At 42.4% G+C, this 24948-nt stretch overlaps 1 protein-coding gene across 2 annotated transcripts in view; it reads left to right on the forward strand.

The window, feature by feature from the left end:
- Positions 1-20148: 20148 nt before the first annotated feature.
- SAMD13 (sterile alpha motif domain containing 13) overlaps positions 20149-24948 on the forward strand; it is a 45945-nt gene continuing 41145 nt past the window's right edge. The window contains exon 1 of one of the 2 annotated variants that reach the window (XM_090271695.1): positions 20149-20207. The gene's annotated coding sequence lies outside the window, so the exon portion shown is untranslated. Of the gene's footprint in view, positions 20208-23901; positions 23981-24948 lie in introns of those variants that run through there. The other variant, XM_090271693.1, reaches the window with a different exon arrangement.

Raw genomic sequence — 24948 nt, forward strand, 5'->3', positions numbered from 1 at the left:
GAGAAAGCTTAAATCTTTCAGTAATAACTCATCAACTTCACAAATTTTACAAATCTGATATGTAGTAAAGAATCAGAGATGGGTTGATACATTAAGGGCAAATATACCAAAAAGAACATGAGATGAAAGGGGCTGAGTCAAAGGCAGTATCAGCTTCTATTTTCAGAAAACAGCAGCACTGGACATAAACCAAAAGGCAGATGGTGTGCACGCACTCGCACAGAGAGCAAGCCCACATCAAGCTCTGATCACAGCTGCACACAGAGATAGTGAATCACTATCTCCCCATCTGAGGAACGTAAGATAAAAATTGCACGACAACATAGTTCTTCCCCAAAGACACCATGCACTAATGGGCACCCTGCTCTGGGTTAAATTCTGTGTTCCCATCTGATCTGCAGCCTCTAGTGCCAAGTCCTTCCCCTACCCAGAGGCTGTTTGCAATAGTAATCACCTCTTGATGCGCTCAGCATTGGGAAACTCTCCTATCTTGGCAGCTAGTTAGAGGCAGAGGCAGAACCTAAGTGCCAAGTCTTTGCACAGTGACTTCAAATTTGATTTTTTGTTTTTTTGCTTTTTATCTTCTAAACCTGGATCTCTGGCAATCCCAGCCATCCATCCATTCACATCCATCTAATCAGCAAAGTGTCAGCAGTAAAGCCAGGCACTGGGGAGACATATGGAACCAGATGTGAGTGTGATGCTGCCATTAAAATGATATGACCACAGACTTGCTAACTCTAAACCTCAGTTTCATCAACTGTAAAAGGCAGCTGAAGATGGATACCTTTTGAAAGTATCCTGGGACTTAGAAATATTGTATGTAACTTTACTAAGGCTGCTGCATAAGTAATATTTATTACTATTATTGCAGATTATTTGAGGAGGAAACATTCAAGTACAACTGAAGGTTACAATGTAGTGCCATTAGCACCAGCTCTGTGATATAAAAAAAGCAAGGGTGTTACTGAAGAGCAGAGGGTAGGCTTCTAAATCAACATTGGAAGTAGGTATAAAGTGAAGTTTCGGAAGTTTGGAGGATGCATAGCGGTTAGCCAGAAGAAGGTAGGCAGAGCATTTCTGGGCAGAGAAAGCAGAGTGGACTAAGGCATGGAGGTTTTGGAAAAGGGTCCATATGAAGGAAGTGAAGAAAGAGTTTAGGGACTAGATGGCTGTGGCACAAAAAGGATGCTCAGGGGTCAAGGCTTGAAAAGCCTTGTGTGAAACTTGAGATTAATGTTGAGCAGAGATATGATCAGATTTGTTCAAGAGGTGAATAGAACAGGAGTCAAATTAGTGGCAAATGCCTAGGATGTCACTTAATGAATTCCAAAGCTAATTTGAATACCAACTTCAGAGCAACTATGTCAGAAGAACCTGTATTTTAATCCAAAGCCTCAGTGTAAATCTTATTTGCAAGAAAGTGAAAGAACGATTGAGATGAATGATAGAGTGATGGATTATTATGAACATGGGTGCTGGACTCAAACTGTGTTTGAATCAAGACTCTGCCACTTCTTAGCTGAGTGAGTGATCTTGGCAAGGTATTTAACCACCATGGACTTCAGTTTGCCCATCTGTGAAATGGGGAGAATAGTAATACCTGTCTCAAAGGGTTGCTGTGAGGATTGTAAGTGGTTAGAACAGTGCATGGACAAAGCAATCACTCAGAGTTGACCAGCATTTAGGAGTGGAGATGGTACTAGGAAGGCTGTTTGGCCCCTAAGCCACTCTCCACAAAACAGTCACCTTTATTGGCTTCTTGGCTTTGACTCTATGGACAGAAATCAGCTGCCAATTAAGCCATATGAGCTCGTAGTAATTTCCAGTTACTGACTTTATGTAAAAATAACTAGTTTAATATTTATTTGAGCATTAGGATCAATTGTAATGTCTCAACCAGCTCGGTTAATTATTTTAAGCACCATAAGACAGATACATTCTGGTCACATTTAGGGTTCTTTTTCTTTTTATTCCCATCAATTCTTAAAGTACAAAATATTTGGTGCTTACCAAATAACATGAATATATGTATGAGGCTGGAACACAAAAACCAGAATTATCTTCTGGAGGATGAGTCCCTTATAGTACAGGCTTCCCACATTAAGTGAGTGTTCCAGGAACCCATCTGTATCAGTGTAGCAGCTGGCGCTGTTGTGAGAGGCTGCAATCAGTTTGGTGATGTTTTTGAAGACTCTTTCAACGCATTTGCCCATTTCATGATGGGTGATTTATGAGTGCTCCTGCTCACACCACGCTCAGTGTTCAGCAGTTTTTGACCTAAAACAGCATGACCCCTGTGCCCCACCCTCCATATTCACTTGATCTCACCCGAGTGACAATTTTTTCTTGTTTCCTTGGATGAAAAAAGTCCCCAAAAGGAAATGTATTGTTGACATAGAAGAGGTGAAACAAAAAAGTAGCAGAACTAAAAGGCACCCAAATTGATGAGTTCAAAAACTGTTTTGAGCCCTGGATTAAGAGACTTCCAGCCAAGATGGAGGCATAGAGAGACAAACTGCATCTCCCTCCACAACTAAGAAGGAATATAACTACCTCAAAACTAAAAACAACCAGAAGTCCCAGAAAATCAAACTGCATGGAAGTCCAGCAAACAAAGAAATAAAGAAGAAATACTCATCCAGACAGGTAGGAGGGGCGGATCCAGGGTGGAGAGGATGAGGTGTGGTGATGGCAGCAGCAGCAACAGCAGCAGCGGCAGGCCAGTGGAAATCGCAGTCACATGTTTTAAAAAGTCAGGAGGGACACCTGGGGAGTGTTCCCAGCTCCTCATCAGACCTCATAGCTCAGGGTCCCAGCACCAGGGAAAATCAAGCCTCATTGCTTCTGACTGTGCAGACCAGTGGCAGTTGGGGTGGAGGCAGAAACTGCTGGTCTCTCAGCAGAGTCCACTTGTTTAAAGGGCCCCCACAGCCCTAGAACGTCTGTAGACCCACCCACTCTAGGAACGCCAGAGCAGCAGCTAGAGGGGTGCCAGTCCAGTGTGGAAGTGGGAGAGGTGCCTGGAAAAGGGGCAAGTGTTGGGCAGGTGGCATTGTTCCCTCCCAGACCCCTCCCCCCACCCCATACAGTGCCACAATGTGGTGAAACGGGCCACCCTGTACTGACAAATCCCTAAGGCTCCACCCCTTACAATGTAACAGGAGCGACAGCTCTACCTGGGATGCAGAGGCAAAGAAACACAGGTGCCTGTCAGAATGAGGAGACAGAGAAGTATGGCCCAAGAGGGGGAATGAATCAAGGTTCCAATAGGAGAACTAAGTGATGAGGAGATAGCCAGCTTAACAGATGAGGAGATAGACAACCTAACATGTGAAGAATTCAAAACACTGGTGATAAAGATGCTCACAGGCTTGACAGATATGCTTGAGTATGGCAAATGTATAAGAGAAGAAGTGAAGACTATGCTAAGTGAAAAAAAAGAAAATCCACACAAAACCAATGCTGAAGGGAAGGAAACTGGGGTTCAAATCAATGATTTGGAACTTAAGGAAGAAAAAGACAGTCAACCAGTGCAGAATGAGGAAGCAAGAATTGAAAAAAATGAGGAGGACTTCCCAAATTTTGTGAAGAAGATAGACATACAGGTCCAGAAAGCTCGGAGGGTCCTGGGCAAGCTGTACCCAGATGGGACCACACCAGGACGCATCATGATTGAGATGCCAAAGGTGAAAGATAAAGAGAGAGTCCTGGGGGCAGCAAGAGAGAGGCGGAGAGTTGCCTACAGGGAGGTGCTTATAGGACTATCAGCTGATTTCTCAGAGGACACTTTGCAGGCAGGAAGGGACTGGCAAGAAGTATTCAATGTATTGAAAGCCTACCTGCAACCAGCATTACTCTATCCAGCAAGGGTATCATTTGGAATGGAAGGGTAGATGAAGTGCTTCCCAGACAAGGTCAAACTGAAGAAGTTCATCATCACCAAGCCATTATTATATGAAATGTCAAAGGGACTTATTTAAGAAAAAGAAGATCAAAACTATGAACACTAAAATGACAACAAACTCACAACTATCAGCAACTGAATCTAAAAAAAAACAAACCAAATCCAACTAAGCAAACCAGAATAGAAACAGAATCATAGGTATGGGGATCATTTGGAGGGTTATCAGCTGAGAGGGGGGAGGGGGAGAAGTGGGGAAATGGTGCAGGGATTAAGAAGCATAATTGGTTGGTACGAAATAGACAAGGGGATGTTAAGAATAATATAGGAAAGGGTGAAGCCAAAAAACTTATATGCATGACCCATGGACATGAACTAAGGGGGGTGGGATTGCTGGGTGTAGGGCGGTACTGGGCAGAGGGGAGCAAAGGGAAAAAATTGGAACTACTATAGTAACATAATCAATAAAATATACTTTAAAAAAAGTTTTGAGCACTGGAATAAAGTCTCAATAGGTGTATTGTATCAAATGGAGAGTATTTTGTAGGTGACTGAAATTTAAACATGTAAGAACAAATACACAATATTTTATAAACAAATTCTGGGTTTTAGCCCCCCTCCCCCGTGTGTGTGTATGTGTGTGTGTGTGTGTTTAAAACCCAGTGAAATCACTATTCTATAGTGTAGTCAATGTTGCTGAAGCTTTGTGTGTACCTGCTATGGTCCTTCTGTTTGTAACCCTCCAAACTCATATGTTGAAATCCTAATCCCAAAGGTGATGCTATTTGAAAGTAGGGCTTTGGAAGGTAATTATGTCATGAATAAGATTAGTGCCCTATAAAAAGGCCTGAGAGGGCTCCCTGTCCCTTCCACCATGTGAGGATATAGCAAAAAGACAGCTATCTATGAACCAGATGGACCTTTACCAGACAATCTTGTTTTTCATTTTTGTTGTTGACAATTCAACGGTCTCATTGTTCCTCCTTTATTAATGTAATCTGTGTTTATTTTATCCTTTGATTAATTTTATTTTTTTAAATATTTTTATTTAGTTATTTTTAGAAAGAGGGGAGGGAAAGAGAGAAAGAGAGGGAAAGAAACATCAATGTGTAGTTGCCTCTCAAGCACCCCCAACTGGGGACCTTGCCCTCAACCCAGGCATGTGCCTTGACTGGGAATTGAACCTGTGACCCTTTGGTTGACAGGCTGGTGCTCAATCAACTGAGCCACACCAGCCAGCACCCTTTGGTTAATTTTAGTATCTTTTCTCTGTCTTTGGTATTCTGAATTTTTACAACAATGTGTTTAGGAGGGGGTGTGTATCCGTGCATGCGTGCATGTGTGTGTGTGTGTGTGTGTGTGTGTTTAGATTTATCTCACGGAGGATCCTTATGGTTTTAGAACCTTAGGTTACTATTGTTTATCAATTCCAAAAATGTCTCACTCGTTGTCTTTTCAAATATTGCTTTGTCCCTTCCTCTTTTATCTCTTGATGAAATTCTGATTAGACACATTAAACCTTCTCACTCTGTCCTCAATGACTCTTAACCTCCCTGTTATATTTTCCAGGGAAAATGGGTTTATTACTTTTATTTGGAGTTACACCAATTTTTTGGTTGGCAAGACTAATGGATAATTACTATCCTTTAAAAGCTTAGAAAAACCACATTGTTAGATGTGGAGGCATGAGTTAGCAGCTCTTGCAAATTTTTTTTGGTAAATAAGAAGTTTTACTTTCTATTATTAGACTCACAATCTAATGTTTTAATTAAACTATATTTATAGTATAAGGTCCCCAAGATAATTTTAATTGCCTCTTTTTGCTGCATTCTGTAGAAGGTCCTCCAATCTGTGCTAACTACTCCCTAATTCTCTCTTCAGCTGTGGTCTTCTCTGCTGTTAATTTTTCTACTGGGTTTTTTATTTCAATCTTTTCATTTTTAGGAGTTCTATGAAGGGGGACCCGAAAATCCCAGACGTTATTTATAAAAAATTGTGTATTTATTTTTACATGTTTAAACGTCAGTCACCTTCAAAGTACTCTCCATTTGATGCAATACACCTATCATGATGCTTTTTCCACTCATCAATTTTGATGACTTTTAGTACTGCTTCTGTTTTTTTTTTTTTTTTTATCTCTTCCACATTATCAAAACATTTCCCTTGGAGGGCTTTTTTCATCAGGAAAAAAGCCAACGAACAAACAAAAGTTGCTTGGGGCGAGATCAGGTGAATAAGGAGTGTAGGCACAGGGGTCATGCTGTTTTGGATCAAGAACTACTGAACACTTAACGCAGTGTGGGCAGGTGCACTCATAAATCACCCATCATGAAAAGGGCAAATGTGTTCAACGTCTTTAAAAAAATTCACTGAAGCCAAATGCAGCCTCTCACAACAATGCCAGCTCGTACACTGATACAGATGAGTTGCTAGAACATTCACCTAGTGGGGGAAACCTGTACTATAAGGCACTCATGCTCCAGAAGATAATTCTGGGTTTTTGAGGGCCCCCTGCCCCTTATATTTTGTTATTTTTCAAATATAATGGATATTTTACAGTCTGTTTATCTTTCCTTACATTTTTAATTTCTTTATAATGCATTTTAATATATTAGAAACATTCAATTTACTTTTAAATATATTGAAAAGAATTTAAAAGATTATATGTATTTTTTTTATCACTCAAGTGCTTCACAGTAAGAAAAGTCCTTTATATACTTTTACTTAATGTTTTTACAATTTCAAATTGCTTTTACCTTAATATATAAGAATCTTACCACTGGATCTTTCTCTGCCCCTAGATGTCTAATTCTGGGTTCAGCTATCACTATGGGTCCAGCTCTCACTATACCACATCATTATTGTAAGTAAACCAATATCATCATTCTCGTCGTCGTCGGCAGCCGTCCGTCTCGAGAGACGATGGCGTAGCTTCTTGAGAGTCTATCTGCACCGCCGAGAATGGCTGTGCAGTCCGACTCGGGAGTGACAATCCCTGCCACACTTGTTACAGGTGAAGGCAGATGGCCGTTGTTGCTGCTGTTGACGCTGCTTCCGCCTCGATCTTTTCTGGACCGCCTCCTCGTTGCGCGCAGCCTCTGCACGTGACGTACCTTGCCTGACCGCGAGCCTCCAGGCTAGGCGGTCGTCTGCTTGAACTTCCCATGTGTTGAGATTGATGGAGCATTGTGTCATGTCCTTTTTGCAGATGTCTTTGAACCGCAGTTTTGGGCGCCCTGTCATCCTCTGGCCTTCTGCTAGCTCGCCGTAGAGGAGGTCTTTGGGGATACGGCCTGCATCCATTCTTTTGACATGACCGAGCCACCTGAGGCGTCTCTCGCTAAGAACTGCATGCAAACTGCTCATATTGGCTCGCTTCAGCACCTCGGCGTTGGGAACCTTATCCTGCCAGGTGACATGCAGGACGCGTCGCAGGCACCTCATGTGGAAGCTGTTGAGTTTCCTTTCGTGCCTTGCGTAGGTGGTCCACGTCTCGCTGCCATAGAGGAGAGTGCTGAGTACGCAGGCTTGGTAGATGCGCAGTCTGGTTTTCTCAGTGAGGCTGGAATTGTTCCACGCTCGCCGGTTCAGTCTGGCCATAACTGTGGCTGCCCTGGCGATTCTCCGGTTGACCTCCAAGTCGACTGACAGAGAGCTCGAGATGGTGGACCCGAGGTAAGTGAAGTCGTTGACAACCTCCAGGGTGTATCCGTCGATGGTGATGCATGGGGGAGTCCCTGTGCCTTGAGCCATAACATTCGTCTTCGTCAGGCTGATGGCTAGTCCGAACTCCTTGCATGCGTGGGAAAGGCAAGTGACTAGCTGCTGGAGTCCCTCTTCGGAGTGTGATGTCGAAGCTGCGTCGTCGGCGAAGAGCATCTCACGGATGAGCACCTCTTTGACTTTGGTCTTGGCTCGTAGACGGGCCAGGTTGTAGAGCTTGCCATCGGATCTGGTGTGAATGAAGACACCCTCGCTGCAGTCCTTAAAGGCGTATTGGAGGAGCATGGAGAAGAAGATTCCGAACAGCGTAGGCGCGAGGACGCAGCCCTGCTTTACTCCGCTGCTGACTGGGAAGGCCTCAGAGGTTGCGCCGTTGTAGGACACCGTGCTGTGCATGTTGTCGTGAAAGGACATGACCACAGCAAGCAGATGTGGTGGACAGCCAATCTTCCGTAGCAAGCTGAAGAGTCCGCTTTGACTGACCAGATCAAACGCCTTCGTGAGGTCGATAAAGGCGAGGTAGAGTGGTTTATGCTGCTCGTGACACTTCTCCTGCAGCTGGCGTAGGGAGAAGATCATGTCCACTGTTGATCGGCCAGCTCTGAAGCCACACTGGGACTCTGGGTAGACGCGGGAAGCAAGGGTCTGCAGGCGGGCAAGAGCGACCCGGGCGAATACTTTGCCGACGACGCTGAGGAGAGAGATGCCCCGGTAGTTGTTGCAGTCGCTGCGGTCTCCTTTGTTCTTGTACATGGTGATAATGTTGGCGTCTCTCATATCCTGGGGGATGTAACCCTCCTTCCAGCAGAGACAGAGTAGATGGTGGAGCGGCTGTAGCAGGACTGGTTTCCCGCTCTTTAGGATTTCTGGAGGGATTCCGTCGCTTCCTGGTGCTTTCCCGCAAGCGAGGCGGTGGATGGCTTTGCCGAGCTCTGCCGCAGTAGGTGGGGTGTCTAGCTCCTCCATGACTGGTAGGTCTGGGATGGCGTTAAGAGCAGTGTCTGTTACGGTGTTCTTCGTTGCGTACAGCTCGAGGTAGTGCTCGGTCCACCGCCGCATTTGCTGTTCCTGGTCAGTGATGACCTCACCTGTCTTGGACTTAAGGGGGGCGATCTTGGAGGGGATTGGGCCTGTTGCCTTCTTGATACCCTCATACATTCCTCGTGCGTTGCCTATATCGGCGGCTTCCTGAATGCTTCTGCACAGGTTTAGCCAATAGGTGTTGGCACAGTGGCGGGCGGTCTTCTGGACTTTGTTCCTGGCAGCCCGTAGAGCTTGAAGTGTACTGGGAGTGGGCGTGACCTTGTAAGCCAGTAGGGCCTTCCTCTTAGCCTCGATCACGGGTTCCATTTCTTCCCAGTGAGCCTCGTACCAGTCAGCGTTCTTCCGCTCTTTCTTCCCGTAAGCAATAATGGCGGAGTTGTATATGGCGTCGCGGAGACGTGGCCAATTGGATTCGATAAAGTCATCTGCCGCCACTCCCTCGCCGAGTGCATCTTCCATCTTGTTGATGAATTGCTGGGTCTTAACTGGGTTGCTGGCACAACTGGTGTTGATGCGTGGGCGACCCTTAATCTTGGAGTGGTGCAACCTCTTCGGCATTATGCGCACCTTGCTTACCACGAGGGCATGGTCCGTGTTGCAGTCTGCACTGTGGTAGCTGCGGGTGAGGAGGGTGCTGCCAATATCCGTTCTTCTGGTGATGACGAGGTCAAGCTGGTGCCAGTGGCGGGAGCGGGGGTGCCTCCATGACACCTGGTGGATCTCTTTGCACTTGAAGAATGTGTTTGTCACGCACAGGCCGTGGTGACACGAAAGCTCAAGCAGTCGCTGACCATTCTCATTGATCTTTCCTCTCCCAAAGTTTCCAAGGCAGGTGGGCCAGGCCATGTGGTCGGCTCCTACTCTTGCGTTGAAGTCTCCAAGGAGATAGAGAGCGTTACTTCTGGGGATCTTGGATAACGCTTCGTCCAGTGCATCATTCTATATCTGCCGTTTAATGTATTTTTCTCCTGTCACCAAGTCTGTCTCCAATTGGCCATATGGTTACTGTAAACTTCATAAATGTAATTTAGGGTTTATGATTATTTCTAATTCTCAGAGACTTACTCCTTTCTATATCTCTAGACTGCTGTTATGTTTGGAGAATGTCCAAAAGTGTGACCTTTAGATAAGGGGATGACGCTGTACAAACATCTGCTTCTTAATACCATCTGCCTGGGGAAAAAAAATCTCTGGACAGGAAGAAATTAAGAAAGGGAGGGAAATCCATATATGCATCCTTCCCACTATAGAGAACATGAGGGCAGGTATCCTGTATTCCAATGATGAGTTTTCAGGAAGAAATTAAGAAAAGGAGGGAAATCCATATATGCATCCTTCCCACTATAGAGAACATGAGGGCAGGTATCCTGTATTCCAATGATGAGTTTTCAATAATTAGGGACAGTTTCAACAGACAATTTGATCTGCTATCTACTCTGTTATAAAACCTGGCTTATAAATTATTCTGAAATTATCCTGCATTTTCTAACTGCTATATGACTTATAATCATGTGTCAATTCAATTCTTGTAGTAAAGGACAGGTATCACCTCTTTTATAAACTTTCTAGACTAAATCATTTCAGCAATGTTCATTTATTTTACATGATAAAACAGATCCCTCCCTGTTAAAAGCAAAAATAAAACACCTGGATTTGTTTTCAAGTATATACTTGGCCCTTCCTATGTGTAGGTGTGATGGACTACATTCCAAGTGTGAATCTTAGGGATGGCAATGTTCACAAGAAATGTTTACCTTGACAATATTTACAGTTTTTTCATTTAAAGCTTATGGATCCATCCTCAACATCAGCACATAAAACCTACATTAGTCCCTTTTTTACTGTACAACACATATCAAATCTTGGTTGAGAGAACATATATAAAACATTGTTGAAAAAAAATGCAGTCCTCTCTGTGTTAGTTTCCTAAGGCAGCCATAATAAAGTACGACAGACTGCGTGCCTTAAAACAACAGACATTTTCTCACAGCCTGGAGGCCAAAAGTCTGAAATCGGTGTATTAGCAGAGCCAAGCTCCCTCTGGCGTGTACAGTGGAGGATCCTTCACTGACTTCCAGTTTCTTGTAGCCCTAGATGTTCCTTGGCTTGAGGCAGCCTCATTCCTCCCTTACCCTCTGTCTTCCCTTTGTCCTTGTGTCTTCACATAGCACCTTCCTCTCTGCATCTCACTCTTCTGATAAGGACATGAGTCCATAAGATTAAGGACCTCTCCCTACTCCATTTTGATCTCATTTTAACGAATTATATCTGCAATGGCATTATTTCCAAATAAAGTTACATTTTAATGTACTGGGGACTGGGACTTCAACATATATTTAAGAGGCTTAGAAGGTATTGTCTTAGGACCACAGGAATTTTCTTTCTGTTGATTGTGTTTGAATGCCAGGTTTTCATCTTTCATTAAACAATGCTATAAGAAAAAGCATAACGAATGTCACTATTGTGTTTACTAATTCATGAAGAACGTTGCTCCATTTGATTATTTTTCAGAAGTGTTGCAAAAATTCTCACCTACTTCCCTCTCTCTGTCTCTCTCTCTCTGTCTCTCTCTCTCTCTCTCTCTCTCTCTCTCTCTCTCTCTCTCTCTGTCTCTCTCTGCCCCCTCCCTTAGGGCCCTTCTTTTGTTGTAACTAGTTTGCTGAGCCCATTTCCTCTAAGGCTCTCTTCTTCTACCTCAGCAACTTTCTAAATAAACTCTCTCTTACAATTTGAGTCTTGGCTTTGAATTCTTTTCTTAGCCAGAAATCAAGAACTGGTGCCATTTTTCTGCCACTAATAAAGCTACTGAAAAAGATCACATAGAATTGACTGGAAACTGGCATAGAATGAAGGTGATCGGAGAGAAGATGAAAGACATGGCCAACAGACAATGGAGAAGTGACATACAAATGATTGCTGTCTTTGAAGATGAAAATGAATATAAGGAGCTGAAAAAATTTACATAATAGAATTTTCTGAAATAAAGCAGATCTTAAAATTACATTTTGAAAGGGCTCACCACATTCCAAGAAAATTTAATAAGAGCTTTTTTCCTAGAATTTCAAGGAGTGAAAAAAAAAAAATCCTATAGTCCTCTAGGCAGGGGGAATAAGGCCATGTTCAACAACAAAGAAATTGGACATATTCCAAGCAATGCTAGATGCCAGAAGAAAATGCAACAGTGGTTAATGAATATTGAGGGGGAAAAATTCTCTAGCTGGTCTAATCACCTTTCACATAAATGGTAAAAGAAAGAAATTCTCAAAAATGAAAGAACTGAAAAAAATAACATGTGTGCACTCCTGAGAATTTTATCAGGACAAAATTCAAGACAATGAACAGATGAAGAACAATAATGAATGCATGAATGAAAAACTCATGAGGTACAAAAGGTCTGACAATGAGCTTTGAATTTATTTGTACCTAAAATTATATTTAAATAACTGGTATTCTAAGTCATAAAATTAAATTGTCATCATGCTTTAAAAATTACAAAACATAAAGAGTAATATTATGATAATAGTAAACTGAAACAAAAATCATATTTGCTCTCCAAATTAATAAAAAGGTACAGAAAGAAGAAGATAGTCTAAGTAGATCAATTGAATTATCTTTCATCATCATTTCATTTCCAAGGTGAATTGATAAATATAAATGTAAACATATTATTAAAATGCACCTTACGATGTCAAACTGCTTGGGTATGGTAGGTGGCATTCTAAAGTGGCTTCCAACGGTCTCCACCTCCTGCTATCCATGGCCTTATGTGTTGGCTGAACGTAATGACTTCCCTCTAGCAAAGAGCATGTGGCAAAATGATGGATTTCACTTCTGATATTAAGCTATAAAAGACTGTTACTTCTGGCTTGCTTACATTGTTTCTCTGACTCTTCTACATACTTTGATAAAGTTGTGAATAGCCCTATAGAAAGGCCCACGTGGCAGGAAACTGAGACTTTCAAGGGCCCATGAGGAATTAAATCCTGCCAATAACCGGATGGGTGAGCTTGAAAGCATATCCTCCCTCAAGTGTGGCCTTCAGCAGAGAAAAGAGCCTACTCCAGTTTTGACTATAGTTTATGAACACTCTGAAGCAGAGGACTCAGCTAAGCTGTGTCAGGATACCTGACCCACAGAAAGTACAAGATACAAAATGTGTGTTGTTTTAAGCTGCTACGTTTTGAGGTGGTTCTTTACACAGCAATATGTAACTAATACACAGAGGAAGATAAAAATAATAAAATAAAACAAAAACAAACAAAATAGATCATAAAGCAAAAGAGAAAATGAAACAATAAGGATTCAAAATGCAAACAGACATAATAGATAAAATTAAACACATCTAATTAAAGTAATTTCAAGTGGGATAAAAAAACTATTTTTAAAATGATTAAATAAGACTGAGATAGTCACTCTATAAAGGCAAAACATACAAATCACAATAAAATTATTGTAGCATGAATCTTATATATCAAATAATGTAGCATTAAAATACATAATGCAAAACTTCAAGAAAAAAAGAAAAAGCAAAAAAAAGTTAGGAGATTTTAGCAAAATTTTTTGTAATTCTTGGAAAATCAAAAGAGAAAAAAGTATGATAGATATAGAGGAGGTGAATAATATGTTCAAAAAAGACTGATGATAATATCTGGTATATAATAGATGCTCAATAAATGCCTGTTAAAATCTTATAGCCTGCAAAGAAAAAAATACTAATATTCTAGTTTCTCACATAACATTTACAAAAACAAATCATATTCACAGGAAAAAAAATTTAGACCATATATACCAAACACTCGTCGTCGTCGGCAGCCGTCCGTCTCGAGAGACGATGGTGTAACTTCTTAAGAGTCTATCTGCACCGCCGAGAATGGCTGTGCAGTCCGACTCGGGAGTGACACGGTATCTGTCTCCTCCCGTGTTGAATCGACATCTTGCGATGACGCTGGAGTGTCCTCTCCAGTGGAGCTGAAGCTACAGAGCCTGGGCAGGGTGATATGGAGGGTCTGCTGTTGCCCATGCAGCAGACCCCCCCTCTCTTCGCAGCTGAAGGGTCCAAGGGAAAGACGGAGTCAATACAGCTTGGCTTCAGGTGCGCCGCAGGAGTTGCCAGTGTTGACTACAACGTCAAACCGCCTTAGGGACTCCGGCTCCAGATTTTTTGTCGGGGTTTACTCCCTTAGCCTTTCCCCTGAAGAGGTATGCCGCAAGGCAGCGGAGGTTTTTTGGAATCAGAGTTTTTCTTCTCTGTATACCAAACACTAAACAGGGACAATTCTAAGAATGGATTTATTGGAAATTCTCACTTTTTGTTACAAATTTCTGGTCGTTTTAATATTTCATCACGTACTTAGTTTTTCATAATAAATAAGATTTTTAAATGTTCCATCTTCTTATCTCTAGGATTTTCCTGAATCATTCCATTGTCTTCCCTTTATGAAAGGAAATATCATCCCACCTTCTTTCCAAGAATGAACAGTTTATAGTTCTATCTTCTCTTGAATGTTATTCCATCAATTATCCCATCAGCTCTGAATTTTCATGTTTCAGCTTCTACTGGCTTCCTCACTTCACCTTACAAACATAGTTTGTTTTCTCCTGGTCCCAGTTCTGAGCATTCCTTCACATTAAGGGCCCAGCTTCCTCCTGCCCTTCTTTGCCAAAATTCTATACTGCATCGTCCATTGCTACAATTACAATCCACTTCTTCTAGATGTACATTTTATTGGATCAATATTGTTTATGGGCTTTTTATTTAAGAGGAATTAACAGCTTGCTCCCAAATCCCAAGCTCCATCAAAGGGTTAACTCCATCACAAAGATCAAGACCACAAGTGGAGAAGACTATGCACTCAGTAAAAGTCAGCTCCTCCCCTTGCAGAAGTCATGAGTGAGCATTGCCCAGGGACTGAGTCCTCCCCTCCCCAGGCCTTCAACCTTTCACCAACATGTGTCGAGTCCATTTGATTATCAGACCTCTTCGCCTCCAACTCCAGAGTCAGGGAACCCAAACACTCATCTCTATTCCCCACACTCAGAGCCTCGCCTACTATTTTAACATTTCTTCACTCCTCTGAAATTGATTTCAATATTCCCTTTATCCCTGTTCAGGTCAGTCACCTCAAGAAGTCCCAGACCCCCAAGTCTCCCCCAAACTCTCATCCCCTAATCTCTTTCCACCTTCCAGTCCTCCCCAACCCCTGAAACTCCTCCACTGTGCCTTCTGGTATGCATGATTCCTCTTCCACTTTACTGTTCACTGCTACCACTGGTTCTAGCCACTAGTATTTCTTGACTGAATTATTGCCAATAGCTTCTTGCCTATTCGCTTTCACTATTGCTCTCTATAATCTATCCTGGATAGAGTAGCCAGAATAATCCTTTGAAAATATGCCTCATCATGTCACTTCTCTGCTCAAAACTCTCCAGAAGCTGCTCATTTCATGCAACACGAGAGACAAAGCTCTCACAATGCCCTACAAATTCTATGTCGCCTGTCCCAACCCAGTGTGATCCTGAGTCCTCCCACTCCCCACTCTCTCCAATCCAGCCACACAACAGCATCCTTCATATTTCTTGAAAACTCCAGGTACACACTCACCTTGAGATCTATGCCAAACTGTCCTTTCTGGAATGTTCCTCTCTCAGAAATCCACAAGACCATTCTCTTACCACGCCAGATCTTTCCTTGTATGTCACATTCTCAATAAAGTTTAGCCTGATCACAATATTTAACATTTCAACCCACACTCTCTCCTACATTCCCAATCTCCTTTATCCTGCTTTATTTTTATAATAAATCACTTTCTAATATACCATACAATTTACTTACTTTATGTTTATTATTTAATGTCTGCCTCTCCCACACTCACATTAGAATGTAAGCTCCATAAGAGTAGTAAACTTATTTTTTTAAGTATATTTTATTGATTATGTTGTTACAGTAGTTCCAGTTTTCTTCCCCCTTTGCTCAGAGATGCCCAGTACCTCCCTTCCCTCGAGCAATCCCACCCCCCTTAGTTCATGTCCATGGGTCATGCATATAAGTTCTTTGGCTTCACTCTTTCCTGTGTTATTCTTAACTTCCCCCTGTCTATTTTGTACCAACCACTTATGCTTCTTAATCCCTGCACCATTTCCCCATTTCTCCCCCTTCTCCCTCCCAGCTGATAACCCTCCAGATGATTCCCATACCTATGATTCTATTCCTATTCTTGTTTGCTTAGACTTTGTTTTTATTTTTTAGATTCAGTTGTTGATAGTTGTGAATTTGTTGTCATTTTAGTGTTCATAGTTTTGATCTTGTTTTTCTTAAATAAGTCCCTTTAACATTTCATATAATAATGGCTTGGTGATGATGAACTCTTTTAGCTTTACCTTGTCTGGGAAGCACTTCATCTGCCCTTCCATTCTAAATGATAGCTTTGCTGGATAGAGTAATCCTAGTTGTAGGTCCTTGCTTTTCATCATATTGAATACTTCTTGCCAGTCCCTTATTGCTTGCAAAGTTTCTTTTGAGAAATCAGCTGATAGTCTTATAGGCACCCCTTTGTAGGTAACTGTCATCTTTTCTCTTGCTGCTTTTAAGATTCTCTCTTTATCTTTCACCTTTGGCATTTTAATTATGATGTGTCTTGCTGTGATCCTTTTATGGTCTAGTTTGTTTGGGACTCTCTGTGCTTCTTGGACTGGTATGTCTATTTCTTTCACTGAAATTGGGGAGTTTTCCTTCATTATTTTTTCACATAAGCTTTCCATTTCTTGCTCTTCCTCTTCTCCTTCTGGCACCCCTATGATTTGGATGTTGGCACATTTAAAGTTGTCCCAGAGTTACCTAAGCCTCTCCTTACTTTTTTCAATTCTTGCTTCCTCATTCTGTACTCGTTGACTGGTTTTTTTCTTCTTTATGTTCCAAATCATTGACTTGAACCCTGGTTTCCTCCCCTTCACCATTGGTTTTGTGTGGATTTTCCTTCGTTTCACTTAACATAGCCTTAATTTCTTCCCTTATGTGTTTGCCATACTTAAGCATATCTGTTAAACCTGTGAGCATCTTTACCACCAGTATTTTGAACTCTTCATCTGTTTGGTTGGCTATTTCCTTGTCTGTGTGGTTGGCTATCTCCTCGTCACTTAGTTTTCCCACTGGAACCTTGATCCATTCCCTCTTTTGGGCCATACTTTTCTGTCTCCTCATCTTGACAGGCTCCTGTGTTTGCTTGCCCCTGTGTCTTAGGTAGAGCTGTCACTCCTGTTACATAGTAAGGGGCAGAGCCTTAGGGATTTGTCGGTACAGGCAACCTGTTTCACCATGTTGTGGCACTGTATGTGGGGTAGGGGTCAGAGGGGGAACAATGCCACTTGCTCAGCACTCGCTCCTTTTCCATGTACTTCTCCCACTTTTGCATGGAACTGGCACCTCTCTAGCTGTTGTCCTGGCTGTCATTCCCAGAGTGGGTGGGTCTGCGGACATTCTAGGAACGTGGGGGCCATTTAAATGAGCAGACTCTACTGAGATACTGGCATTTCTTCCTACGCCCCAACCCCCACTGGCTTTCACATTCAGAAGCAATAAGGCTTTATTTTCCCTAGCGCTGAGACCGTGAGCTGACAGGTCTGGTGAGGAGCTGGTAATGCTTCCCAGGTGTCTCTCCTGACTTTTTAAAATGTGTGACTGCACTTTCCACTGGCCTGCTGCTGCCGCAACCACACAGCATCCTCTCTGCCCTAGCTCTGCCCCTCCTACCTGTCTGGATGAGTATTTTTTCTTTATATCTTTGTCTGCTGGACTTCCATGCAGCTTGACTTTCTGAAACTTCTGGCTGTCTCTAGTTTTGAGGTAGTTGTATTCCTTCTTAGTTGTGGAGGGAGATGCAGCATGTCTATCTAGGTCTCCATTTTGGCCAAAAGTCCTCTTCTGTTTTATTTGTTGATATATTTCAAGTAATTAGAATGGTGCCCAGCACATAGTTGGCACCTAAAAGATACTTACTGAGTTACTGAATATATGGTTCTCAGCCCTGTCAAACCTAATGCCCTTTTAATAACAAATATACAGTGATATCCTGTTTAACATTGTGAAGGGACCTACACATGTAATTTTTTAAAATTCAAAGCTGTGCCTTAAGTGTAACAAAGGACAAAGTAAGCAGGTGATTCAATATGGAACGGCTCAGGCAAGGCTAACCTAAAAGACACAATGAAACAGTCAGATGCTTTCACCCATCTTTAGAATTGCCATGAAATAGCCGCAGAATGGACGGTATGTCATTGAAATTCCAAGAATATACCACCACATTCCAAGAAAATTTATTATGTCTTAAACTGTGTGAAAAACACTTTATGTATAAAATAGATTCGAGGCTCAGGTAAATGTAAACAGATTTTCCATCCTTATGAATGAGCAGCGGGAGAGCCCAGTCACACAGCTGTGATGCAGGACAATCTTTGCTGTGCAAAATGGACCTGGGCATTGCAAGATGTTTAGTATCTTTGGCTGATCAACTAAATTCTAGTAGTTTCCCCTCTGCAATCTCTGGGACAAGCAAAATCACTCTGGTCAGTTTCAAAACAACTCCTGAAGGCACTTGCATCCTAACAGACTCTTGATCTGTAAATCCAGTGGTCACTATTTTGTTGTCAGTGGCTACCTCCTGCAGTGTTTGACCTGTCTACGAGCTCCTCCTCACTCCTCCTCACTCCCTTGGCTTCCTTGTCTCTGTACTCTTGCAGCTTTCTTTCTCTCCACCCCAATTCCTGCCTGGTGTCATTGTCTAACTCCTTACCTACCCCCTGCCCACCTCTGCTGCCTTTTTCCTCTCCACATGATCTTCAACTACCTCTCCTAAGTAATTGCTCTCAAAGTTCCATGCTATACATGGTATCCAAATCCATACTTCCAAATGCCACTTTGTCATTCATACACAGAAAGCTGCGAGTCATACATGCCCAACATCAAACTAGGCATTTTCCTACAAAACATGTTATCTTGTCAGTTGTACCTATTTATGTGAATGACAACATCATCCACTTAATCTAAAAATGACAACCATCTTTGATTCTCTCCCCCCCTTCCCCCACATCCAACTGGTTGCACTGCTCTGTCCATGTTCCCTCTCAAGTGTCTCAGAGCGGCTTCCTTTCTACCCCTGTAGTTCAAGCGATCATTACCCAGAACTTAGAAAATTGTCATAGCCTCCTAACTGGCACTTCTACTCAGATTTATCATTTGATGTTTCCATACAAGCAGTTTCTGCAGATAATCATAGTATATATAAATAATATTATTTACACTTAGTATAGTGCTTGGTATAAAATAAGTATAAATAATATTGATTATACTATACCAATATTCATATTATTTTAAATTTTATTTATTTAATAATAAATAATAATTATTACACTATACTAAGTGCTTTCTATGTCTTTTAATCTGCATAGCCACATCATAAAGTTGGAACTATTGTTTAAATCTTAAAGATGAGGTTTGGGACATTACATAACTTATCTAAGATCACAGAAGTAGCTTCAAAGTGACAGCACCAGGATTCCAGGTCTATATGGCTTCTACAACTTACTTGTTTTTGCTCTAAAAAATATATACACAACTTGTCTTATGACCTTCAGACTAATCACCATCCTCTCTTCAGTCTCTATTCCTATCGCACCTGTCTTTTTCTTCCCACTCTATTCTTCCAATCCATAGATTCTTCCTTTGGTTTTACTTACATCCTTATTTAGTAAGGACTTATTCATCAACTATTTCAAGAAAGTCCTTCACAGCATGCTCCTCTTTTTTCACTTCCCCACCACATCTGCCTGCAGCCCTCCTACTCCCTTTTCCCCCAAGAGAGGGTTCTGGAAGGAAATGGAAATTGTGAGTGGCTCCAACCTTGGTAGGTGCAAACACAAAACCTCCCTGCATCTTGAGTTTCTCTCTGCCTCAGTGTTGCTTCATGGTTCTAATATAATGAACCAGTTAAGTAAAAAGTGCTTTGTATGCAGTAGAGTGGTCTGCAAATATAAGGTGCAATTATTCGCCCTCCCTTTGCATATCAAGGGCTTCAATTGAGTTACTCTGTGAGCAACAGAATAGGTGTTTCAAGAAGTGAATGCCACGTGTGTGCTGGGAGGTGAAGGGATAGTAAGGCCCTGCGTAACAGAAACTTGGCCTGGGAAATAGATTTTTCAATACCACCAAACCCAATGAATAAAATGTGGTATTCATCTGAAACCCCACATTGTAAAAGTCTTTCTAGGCGTGTACCCTCCCCAGTCCCTGGGGGCTTTAAGTTCTTAAAACTGTCCTCCCTTAGAATCCCAAAGCCCCTTCTCAAGGCCATTCCCATCGTTTCACTTCCTGGCCTTCCCGTTTCCTGGAGGCCCCACAATCGACCCCCGCGCCGCCCCACCAGCCCACAGAGGACTACAAGTCCCAGCGTGCTGCGCGCGCCCGACGGGCTGCTCTGGGCTGGGCTCTTGGCGTCCACGGAGCTCTGCGCCGGGTAAAGCCTCCCGGCACCGGCCACACGGGGAGGTGAGTGACCGAGTAGTGCTGTGAGGGCACGGGGAACGGCCCCACCCTCTCCCTTCTCCCGGGTGAAAGGAAACGAAGAAAATCCCAAATAAAAACCCTCCTGTCCCTGCTGTGTGTCTGGTGCCTCTTCAGCTTGTTGCACCCACGAGCGTGGAATCTGTCACCCAGGAGTGGAACTGGGGGCAGAAGCGTGCCCCGCCCGGCGGAGGCTGCGGAGCAGAGCTCGCAGGATGGAGCCGGGTGGTGGCGCGACTCAGCTGGGACCGCACTCCCTTTCCAAAGACAGGCGGCCCCGGGGAGCCCCTAAACTCAAAGCGAGGCGTTTCTTTTTGCAAGTCTTGGCTAGAAACTTTCCCCTGTCACCGGTGCCACAAGCGAGTCATTTGGCGCTCTGACGGCGCCGCCGGTCCAAGAGGCATTCTGGCACCCCCTCTCCTGCCCTCTGTCCCGCACCCAGAGCCCCTTCCCAGGCCACTCCTCACTTTCCCTTGGGACGCCCTTGGGGACCCATTGAACTGTGTCGTGCTCTCGGGCGACTTCTCGAGATTTCTTCTGCAGCCTTATGGACCCAGGTCTGCGCTCTGATGTGGGCTGGACACTCGGGGGCCGTCTCGGGCCAGGAGGCAGGGGCGATGGTTCCTTAGGAATGGCACTGGCTTTCTGGGCACGGCTGCTCTCTCTGGTGGATGAGTGCTGATCAATAAACGAAGCCTAAGGGAGGCACCCGTTTCTATACCTTCCTGACCCATCTCTCCCTAGCTGAGCCCATTCCCAAGTGTGCCGGCAAGTCCTGCTCCAGAACCCCGACACAAGGACCAACGAAGGTATTTTAGCGCAGTCTGTAATGTCCTGGATCAGAAGGTCTTGTTTGTTTGTATCTCTCTCACACCCTACACTAACACACCACAAACAGTACACATTCTGCAAACACCAATACACATTACACACGCCACAAACAGGTACGACAGCCACACAGTGCACATAGCATAAACATTACACTCATCACACACATACATTGTACACACATCCGAGGGGGGATCTAAAAAAATGGACTTTAATTATAAAAACTGTGTATTTATTCTTACATGTTTAAACTTAAGTCACTTTCAAAGTATTCTCCATTTGATACAATACACCTATCGTTTTTTTCTACTGCTCAAAACAGTTTTTGAACTCTTTGATTTCAATGCCTTTTAGTGTTTCTGCCTCATCAGAAAAATGTTCTCCTTTGAGGACGTCTTTTTCACCTGGGAAAACAAGGAAGAAAAGGAACTGGGGGTCAGGGGAACAGGGAGGGTGGGGTACAGGGGTCATGCCGTTTTGGATCAAAAACTGCTGAACACAGCACGTTGTGGGCAGGTACACTTGTAAATCACCCATTATGATATGGGAAAATGCCTTGAGTCTTCAAAAAAAAATTTTACTGAAACTGAATGCAGCCTCTCACAACAACTCCAGCTGGTACATTGATACAGATGGGTTCCTAAAACACTCCCCTAGCTGGGGAAGCATGTACTGCAAAGGGTCAGCCCTCCAGAAGATAATTTCTTTTTTTTTTTTTTTTTTTGTCCCCCCTCATACATTACACACACTATTTATACTGCACACCATGAATACCATATACACTACATAGACATTATTATTTTTTTAGCAGAAAAGAAGGTTAATATTAGTTTGTTGAAGAGAGTGAGCAGGAAGTGGGTGAGCACTGATATGTATACCTATACCCACAAATGTCAGTTTATTCCAAAGTTAGAAACTAGCTCATAAGTGAAACTTCCTGGTGTCAGAATTTAGAATGCCTTTGTGGCTCATTATTTGTAAAATAGAATTATTTCCTACACCTTCATAAATCCTATTCTCATCTCAGGCAAACTTTTGATCACAGCAGGCCAGACAGGAGGGGGAAGTTCTTTTCTAGATGTAGGAAGAAATTCTTGGAGAATCTTCACAGAATCCTTCCCGTGATTGTGTCTGAGGGAGAGCTGGGTGTAACTACATTTTCTTTGCCCCTCCTTTCAAGAGAAGAGAGCTGACCCTGATTTTGTTCTGGGTAGTGGCATGATAGTACTGTCAGTCTACCTTCCTTGCCCCCAGGACTCCTAGCCCTGCTCACTTCCATATGAGTTTAGTTGAAGAACAGTCCAGGAATTTCAAATCAATTTCAAAACCGTTATAAAATCTGTTGGTGAAAGAGCTCTGTCTCCAGAAGAGTTCATCATTTTGATCAGCAATGGTAAAAGACCCACCTATTTGACCCATGCTCAATAAATTGTGCTAAAAAACATATGAACACTTAGAAGTGTCACCTAAATTATTTGCTTTTTCAAGGGGGCAATGGCAAAGATGCACAGAGAGAAATCTTTCTCAGCAATGATTTTTCAAGAAGTCGAAAATTTCTAAAATCTTTCCTGGAATAAATAAGAGAAAAAAATTTTTGACTTTTAAATTCAGGTTGCAAATTGAGATCATAGTTCCTGATCTTCTTGTAATCTTAAAAAATACTAGGAAAAAGGGTGACCCACAGATTTCTCCTCAATTCTGCCTGAAATCTAAACTATTACAGCAGCAGATGACTTTTTCTCTTCTTGGGAACTTATATTCTTTGCCATATCTTGGGTTGTTTTGTTCACATCTTAGCCTAAAAGTGTCCAAATATTGGCAGCTGTGTATGTTTCTTGTGTGTCTGTAGCATGTTTGTGGAATGGGAATGTTTGTGTCCCAAGCCAAGCAAGAGAACTGTGAGACTGACCAGGATAACTTCATCAAAAGACCATGCCCAGTCTGCACTCCACCTCCCAATGTCCTGACTTGGGATTTAGGATGGTGGGAGATACTATGATTTTGAGGGTTAGCACAATATCTTCTTTTTCATATGCAACTAATAGAGTACCAGGTGCTCATAGATAATAAGCATGAGTTGAATGTATGGAATTATGCTTTTTGTGCAACTGGGATAAACTGTTAAAATCAAACCTCCCAGAACTAATTGTTTTGGAGAATAAAATTGCTTCATTTTCACTTTTTGCTGACTTCATCTGGTAGGATGACTACCAAAATAAAAGAATGTGGGTATTCTCAGGAGATCTGGTCATCTACTTTGCATCCTCTGAAATATGTTAACTTCCTGCATCACGAAGTAAAAGGATTTTCTGCTGGGCAGTGCTTTTCCTATCCTCACAAAGAGATTCCCAGCCCTGGGAACTTTGTATACAAGTCTCTACTAGGAAGAAAGAGAAACACCCGACTGCAGCTTCTGCATGTTCACTGGTTACAGTCCGTAAGCGCCAGGTTCTTTCTCTTCTTTTCTCTCATATTTTTTCTCCCACGGGAGAAAAAGAGTTTGAAACATGACATTCATGTTCAGAACAATAGCAAACACTTACCATGCAGCAACAATGAAGGGGAGGGCGAAACTAAGCTATTGATACAGCTTCTTTTCCTTTGTGCAAGACAGGTGCAGGGAGAATTCTGCAGTTTTTACACTGGTGATTCATTCACTTCCACTAATTGAGCTGAAGGTAGTTAGCAAAAGTGAACAGGCACACTGTAGCTTTAAAAAGTCAGCCATGAACCAGAAGGCAGTTGGTGCAGCTTGTGTGTGATTCCTAACGTCATGTTGGCTCAGAGCCAGCCTGGTTTTATTTCACTGTGTCAAATTGTACCTCCTTATTGAATTCCTTTGCCAGCCTACTTTGTGAAAGAAAACATTGGGGTTTCTTTGGCTGTTCTTGATAAGCCTATAAAAAATGACATGTTTTAGTTGCTTCTAGGTAGGTTTTCTTTTTACTCTTCCACAAAAAGAAAAAAAGAAAATAATAATAATAAGACAATGTAGTGTGGTGTTACAGAGTATCATTGTGAGTGTTTTGTTTTGTTTTGTTTCTGAGATGCTTAGAAAATGGTGAATATGTTAACAGTTTCCAACTGAAGTGAAATCATTCTTTTGGCATGGAGCAGCAGCACTATCATCTGTCTACTCTGTAACGGTGTGTGAATGTATGTTAATATCTATATGTATATGCAATGTTGGGTTTCTCTATGAATGCTCTAAGTGGTTTAGCGACTGGAAGTTTGTGTGTGTGTGTGTGTGTGGCGTGAAGATTATCCCACACTTACAGCATTATTTGTTAATCATCTACTTCTCTAACAGTGATAAAATCTTGTGAATATACTAAATGATGCACTTGTCATGTCAGAGTAACCCCGAGAGAAGGAGTGCCGAAGTATAAAGTGATTTGAGAGGAAATGTATTTAATTTATGGCTTCAGCTGTAGAAGAGCAAGCACGTTTCAGAACTAGTTTTTTTTTTAAGCAGTTTTGTTCATAGCTTTTTCATCTTGCTAATTTCATATTAGTTGCGGAGGGTTTTTATTTTTTCACAGTGCTCATCCTACTAAACAAAAAGACAAAAGTGATGGATGCTATTATATCTCCTTGAATGTTTTGGTGATTTTTGCTTAAATCTAATTAGCTGCCTACCCTCTCTTACACACACAAACACACACCAGCACCACCTTTCCGTGCTAAAGGCTATCTGACATTTTTGTGAGCTTTCAGCTTTATCAAAGCATGGCCATCTCACGGGTTTTTGAGGCTTTCATTGAGAGTGTGTGAGGTAGGGGGATACTTGCTGACAAAAGCTTTAAGTGCTCTTTGGCATTGTTATGAAAAAATATAGAAAGGGAAGGAGTGAACAAACAAAAACAAATGCAATATTAAAAAAAATCACAGCCCATGG

Source organism: Furipterus horrens, unplaced genomic scaffold (assembly GCF_987537825.1).
Source record: "Furipterus horrens unplaced genomic scaffold, mFurHor1.1.pri manual_scaffold_3, whole genome shotgun sequence".
Lineage (NCBI taxonomy): Eukaryota > Metazoa > Chordata > Mammalia > Chiroptera > Furipteridae > Furipterus > Furipterus horrens.